The sequence below is a fragment of the Balaenoptera ricei genome, chromosome 14 (genome assembly GCF_028023285.1).
Source record: "Balaenoptera ricei isolate mBalRic1 chromosome 14, mBalRic1.hap2, whole genome shotgun sequence".
NCBI lineage: Eukaryota > Metazoa > Chordata > Mammalia > Artiodactyla > Balaenopteridae > Balaenoptera > Balaenoptera ricei.
Window position 1 is genome coordinate 66,205,999 of NC_082652.1, and position 6,554 is coordinate 66,212,552.

Genomic DNA, 6,554 nt, shown 5'->3' on the forward strand with positions numbered 1-6,554 from the left:
TGCTTTGTTTCATCAATCAACAATGTCTCTCTGAGGAAGGGGAGATTTTAGAAGCATAGAGAGGAAGAGACATGTCTGACATTTTGGAGTTCAAGGCCAGGGAGGAAGCACAGCTTTGGGGTCAGGAGTGCTGTTGGAGCTGCTGGGAAGGAGCAGCAGGAGGAAGGGGAAGATTTGGGGAGCACTAGGCATGCAGAACAGGACAAAGATAGGTGTCTAAGTTACACAATGATATTTTTAAAAGCAATAGTGTTGCCTCCCAAAATGACCAAAACTAACAACAAACACTTGTCCAGGTTCTCAGAGGACCTGCTTTAATGAACAGAAAATGAGTTTGTTAATCAGTTCGCCAAATGTTTCTAAAGCACTTGAAATCATTTTGACCTCTCATAGGTATCTATTTTCCACTATTATCTTCTGTTTCACTCTTGGAAGCAGGCTGTTGTTTCATCAGAATCTGAATATATGTGTATTCTACATATGCGGGATCCAAAACAAAAAGTTTATAGCAGGCTATTCTGAAGATCAGTTGGGTTCCTCCTATGAGCCAGGCCCTGGACGTTATCCCTCATAAACCTCACACTGTGGCCCTTGCAGCAGCAGCAGCAGGAGGAGCCACTATTACCACATGTTACATAGAAAATCAGGAGTATACAAAGTCCCACTGTAGTTAGTGGCAAGGCTGGTGCTCAACCGCAGCACCATCTGCCGCAGAAGCTGTGTTCCCACCGGGATACCACACTGGCTTTCCCCCGTGGTCTAGAGGGCAAAGGTAGGAAATGACACAGAAAGAGGAAAACAACCAGGTTTTCCAGAGAAGAGGAAATGGAAAGAAGACACAGAAAGGAACAACCAGCCCCCCATTTTCATTCAGAGCCAGCAGTAGGGCATGGCCTCATTTACCCTGACAGAATGACAGAGGAAATAGGGCTTTCTGTCCCTCCTCCCAGCATGGTGAGAGCTGGGGTCCCACCAACCCACACCCACACTCCAGCTCCTCACATCATGCCCTCCTCTCTGGAAGCCTTGCAGCCGACCCTGTCCCATGTTCCCTGAAATGGGCCCTTACTCAGCTGGGGTGGGCAGGGAATGAGCTGGTGCTAAGGAATGAGAAACTCCTATCAGCCTGTAACCCTTAGCCCTTCGACTGGAAATTCCTGCATGTTCCACTTACCTTTCCTGCTTGCCTCTATATTTTCACCCACCACCACTCCTGAGGTCTACACCCTGGTTCCACTGACCTAGGAACCAGCTGGGAATTCCTTTCACCAGATTAAACCTGATTAAGAGTCTTAGGTTGCAGAGAGGGCCCTTAAGGTCCCCAGAAACAATCCTGGTTACATGTTCCAACTCTTCCTTACCTTCTCCCAGGCATTCACACAGGGTGACCACATACAGTTGTGCAGGTTGTATATTGCACAATCTTACTGGGCATGTAAAGCACAATGACCCCTGATTCACATACTTTCACTGTTTGCTCAACTCTGAGGATGATGGTATTGACTTATAGCTCACACTCAGAGACTGTGTACATACACCCCAATCCCCTCTGCTGGTGACTCCTGGGAAAATCAGGGCAAGGGAACTCAGAAAAAAAGGGAAAAGTTCTGCCTTTGGTAACTGGGTATACCAAGGCCTTCCCCCATCCCCCATTCCCACACCCCCAGTATTTTTATGTAGCTCCATAAAGCCTTTGAGATATCCTACCAAGAAATTCATAGTACAGAATGTGTCTAAACAAATGGCTACATATCTGGTTTGCCAGGGACAGCCCAGTTGATGACTATCGTACTGATGGCCCCAACAGTTTAGCAATTGTCCCAGACAAAAGTATCCCAGTTTGGATAATAAATTATATAGTCACCCTAATTATAAACCACAAATGGACCAGCACAGCGAGACTGGGAGAAGGCAGCATCAACTTACTGTCCAATAACACAAACATAAACGTGAAGAACCAAGTCCCTCCCATCAGGAAACTTGCACAAGCCTCTTAGATAGCCTCATCCACCAGAGGGCAGACAGCAGAAGCAAGAAGAACTACAATCCTGCAACCTGTGGAACAAAAACCACACTCACAGAAAGATAGACAAGATGAAAAGGCAGAGGGTTATGTACCAGATGAAGGAACATGATAAAAACCCAGAAAAACAACTAAATGAAGTGCAGATAGGCAACCTTCGAGAAAAAGAATTCAGAATAATGATAGTGAAGATGATCTAGGCAAAAGAATGGAGGCAAAAGTCGAGAAGGTGCAAGAAATGTTAACAAAGGTCTAGAAGAATTAAAGAACAAAAAAACATAGATGAACAATACAATAACTGAAATGAAAAATACACTAGAAGGAATCAATAGCAGAATAACTGAGGCAGAAGAATGGATAAGTGACCTGGAAGACAGAATGGTGGAATTCACTGCTGCAGAACAGAATAAAGAAAAAAGAATGAAAAGAAATGAAGACAGCCTAAGAGACCTCTGGGACAACATTAAAGACAACAACATATGCAGTATAGGGGTCCCAGAGGAGAAGAGAGAGAGAAAGGACCCGAGAAAATATTTGAGATTATAGGTGAAAACTTCCCTAACATGGGAAAGGAAATAGCCACCCAAGTCCAGGAAGCGCTGAGAGTCCCAGGCAGGATAAACTCAAGGAGAAACACGCCAAGACACAAGATAATCAAATTGACAAAAATTAAACACAAAGAAAAATTATTGAAAGCAACAAGGGAAAAACGACAAATAACATACAAGGGAACTCCCATAAGGTAACAGCTGATTTCTCAGCAGAAACTCTACAAGCCAGAAGGGAGTGGCATGATATATTTAAAGTGATGAAAGGGAAGAACCTACAACCAAGATTACTCTACCCAGCAGGGATCTCATTCAAATTCAACAGAGAAATCAAAAGCTTTACAGACAAGCAAAAGCTAAGAGAATTCAGCACCACCAAACCATCTCTACAACAAATGCTAAAGGAACTTCTCTAAGTAGGAAACACAAAAGAATAAAAGGACGTACAAAAATAAACCTAAAACAATTAAGAAAATGGTCATAGGAACATACATATCGATAATTACCTTAAACGTGAATGGATTAAATCCTCCAACCAAAAGACACAGGCTCACAGAATGGATACAAAAACAAGACCCATATATATGCTGTCTACAAGAGACCCACTTCAGACCTAGGGACACATACAGACTGAAAGTGAGGGGATGGAAAAAGATATTCAATGCAAATGGATATCAAAAGAAAGCTGGAGTAGCAATACTCATATCAGATAAAATAGACTTTAAAGAATGTTACAAGAGATAAGGAAGGACACTACATAATGATCAAGGGATCAATCCAAGAAGAACATATAACAATTATAAACATATATGCATCCAACATAGGAGCACCTCAATACATAGGGCAACTGCTAACAGCTATAAAAGAGGAAATCGACAGTAACACAGTAATAGTGGGGGACTTTAACACCTCACTTACACCAAAGGACATATCATCCAAACAGAAAATTAATAAGAAACACAAACTTTAAATGACGCAGCAGACCAGATAGATTTAATTGATATTTATAGGACATTCCATCCAAAAATAGCAGATTACACTTTCTTCTCAAGTGCACGTGGAACATTCTCCAGGATAGATCACATCTTGGGTCACAAATCAAGCCTCAGTAAAGTTAAGAAAATTGAAATCATATCAAGCATCTTTTCTGACCACAACGCTATGAGATTAGAAATGAATTACAGGGGAAAAAACGTAAAAACCACAAACACACGGAGGGTAAACAATACGTTACTAAATAACCAAGAGATCAATGAAGAAATCAGAGGAAATCAAAAAATACCCACAGACAAATTACAACAAAAACTCAACGATCCAAAATGTATTGGATGCAGCAAAAGTAGTTCTAAGAGGGAAGTTTTTACCTATACAAGCCTACCTCAAGAAACAAGAAAAATCTCAAATAAACAATCTAACCTTACACCTAAAGGAACTAGAGAAAGAAGAACAAACAAAACCCAAAGTTAGCAGAAGGAAAGAAATCATAAAGATCAGAAATAAATGAAATACAAACAAAGAAAACAAGAGCAAAGATCAATAAAACTAAAAGCTGGTTCTTCAAGAACATAAACAAAATTGATAAATCATTAGCCAGAATCATCAAGGAAAAGAGGGAGAGGACTCAAATCAATAAAACTAGAAATGAAAAAGGAGAAGTTACAAGACACCGCAGAAATACAAAGCATCCTAAGAGACTACTACAAGCAACTCTATGCCAATAAAATGGACAACCTGGAAGAAATGGAACAAATTCTTAAAGGTATAACCTTCCAAGACTGAACCAGGAAGAAACAGAAAATATGAACAGACAAATCACAAGTAATGAAATTGAAACTGTGATTTAAAATCTTCCACCAAACAGAAGTCAAGGACCACATGGCTTCACAGGTGAATTCTATCAAACATTTAGAGAAGAGCTAACACCCATCCTTCTCAAACTCTTCCAAAAAAATTGGAGAGGAAGGAACACTCCCAAACTCATTTTATGAGACCACCATCATCCTGACACCAAAACCAGACAAAGATGTCACAAAGAATGAAAACTACAGGCCAATATCACTGATGAATATAGATGCAAAAATCCTCAACAAAACACTAGCAAACAGAATCCAGCAACACATTAAAAGGATCATACATCACGATCAAGTGGGATTTATCCCAGGGATGCAAGGATTCTTCAATATACGCAAATCAATCAATGTGATACAACATATTAACAAATTGAAGAATAAAAACCATATGATCATCTCAATAGATAGAGAAAAAGCTTTTGACAAAATTCAACACCCATTTATGATAAAAACTCTCCAGAAAGTGGGCATAGAGGGAACCTACCTCAACATAATAAAGGCCATATACGACAAACCCACAGCCAACATCATTCTCAATGGTGAAAAACTGAAAGCATTTCCTCTAAGATCAGGAAAGAGACAAGGATGTCCACTCTCACCACTATTATTCAACATAGTTTTGGAAGTCCTAGCCATGGCAATCAGAGAAGAAAAAGAAATAAAAGGAATCCAAATTGGAAAAGAAGAAGTAAAGCTGTCACTTTTTGCAGGTGACATGATACTATACATAGAGAATAGTAAAGATGCTACCAGAAAACTACTATAGCTAATCAATGAATTTGGTAAAGTAGCAGGATACAAAATTAATGCACAGAAATCTCTGGCATTCCTGTACATTAATGATGAAAAATCTGAAAGTGAAATTAAGAAAACACTCCCATTTACCATTGCAACAAAAAGAATAAAATATCTAGGAAAAAACCTACCTAAGGAGACAAAAGACCTGTATGCAGAAAATTATAAGACACTGATGAAAGAAATTAAAGATGATACAGATAGATGGAGAGATATACCATGTTCTTGGATTGGAAGAATCAACATTGTGAAAATGACTCTACTACCCAAAGCAATCTACAGATTCAATGCAATCCCTATCAAACTACCACTGGCATTTTTCACAGAACTAGAACAAAAAATTTCACAACCTGTATGGAAAAACAGAAGACCCCGAATAGCCAAAGCAATCTTGAGAACGAAAAACGGAGCTGGAGGAATCAGGCTCCCTGACTTCAGACTATACTACAAAGCTACAGTAATCAAGACAGTATGGTACTGGCACAAAAACAGAAATATAGATCAATGGAACAGGATAGAAAGCCCAGAGATAAACCCACGCACATATGGTCACCTTATCTTTGATAAAGGAGGCAAGAATATACAGTGGAGAAAAGACAGCCTCTTCAATAAGTGGTGCTGGGAAAACTGGACAGGTACATGTAAAAGTATGAAATTAGAACACTCCTTAACACCATACACAGAAATAAACTCAAAATGGATTAAAGACATAAATGTAAGGCCAGACACTATCAAACTCTTAGAGGAAAATATAGGCAGAACACTCTATGACATAAATCACAGCAAGATCCTTTTTGACCCAGCTCCTAGAGAAATGGAAATAAAAACAAAAATAAACAAATGGGACCTAATGAAACTTCAAAGCTTTTGCACAGCAAAGGAAACCATAAAGAAGACCAAAAGACAACCCTCAGAATAGGAGAAAATATTTGCAAATGAAGCAACTGACAAAGGATTAATCTCCAAGATTTACAAGCAGCTCATGCAGCTCAATATCCAAAAAACAAACAACCCAATCCAAAAGTGGGCAGAAGACCTAAATAGACATTTCTCCAAAGAAGATATACAGATTGCCAACAAACACATGAAAGCATGCTCAACATTATTAGTCATTAGAGAAATGCAAATCAAAACTACAATGAGTTATCATCTCACACCAGTCAGAATGGCCATCATCAAAAAATCTAGAAACAATAAATGCTGGAGAGGGTGTGGAGAAAAGGGAACACTCTTGCACTGTTGGTGGGAATGTAAATTGATACAGCCACTGTGGAGAACAGTATGGAGGTTCCTTAAAAAACTAAAAATGGAACTACCATACCACCCAGCAATCCCACT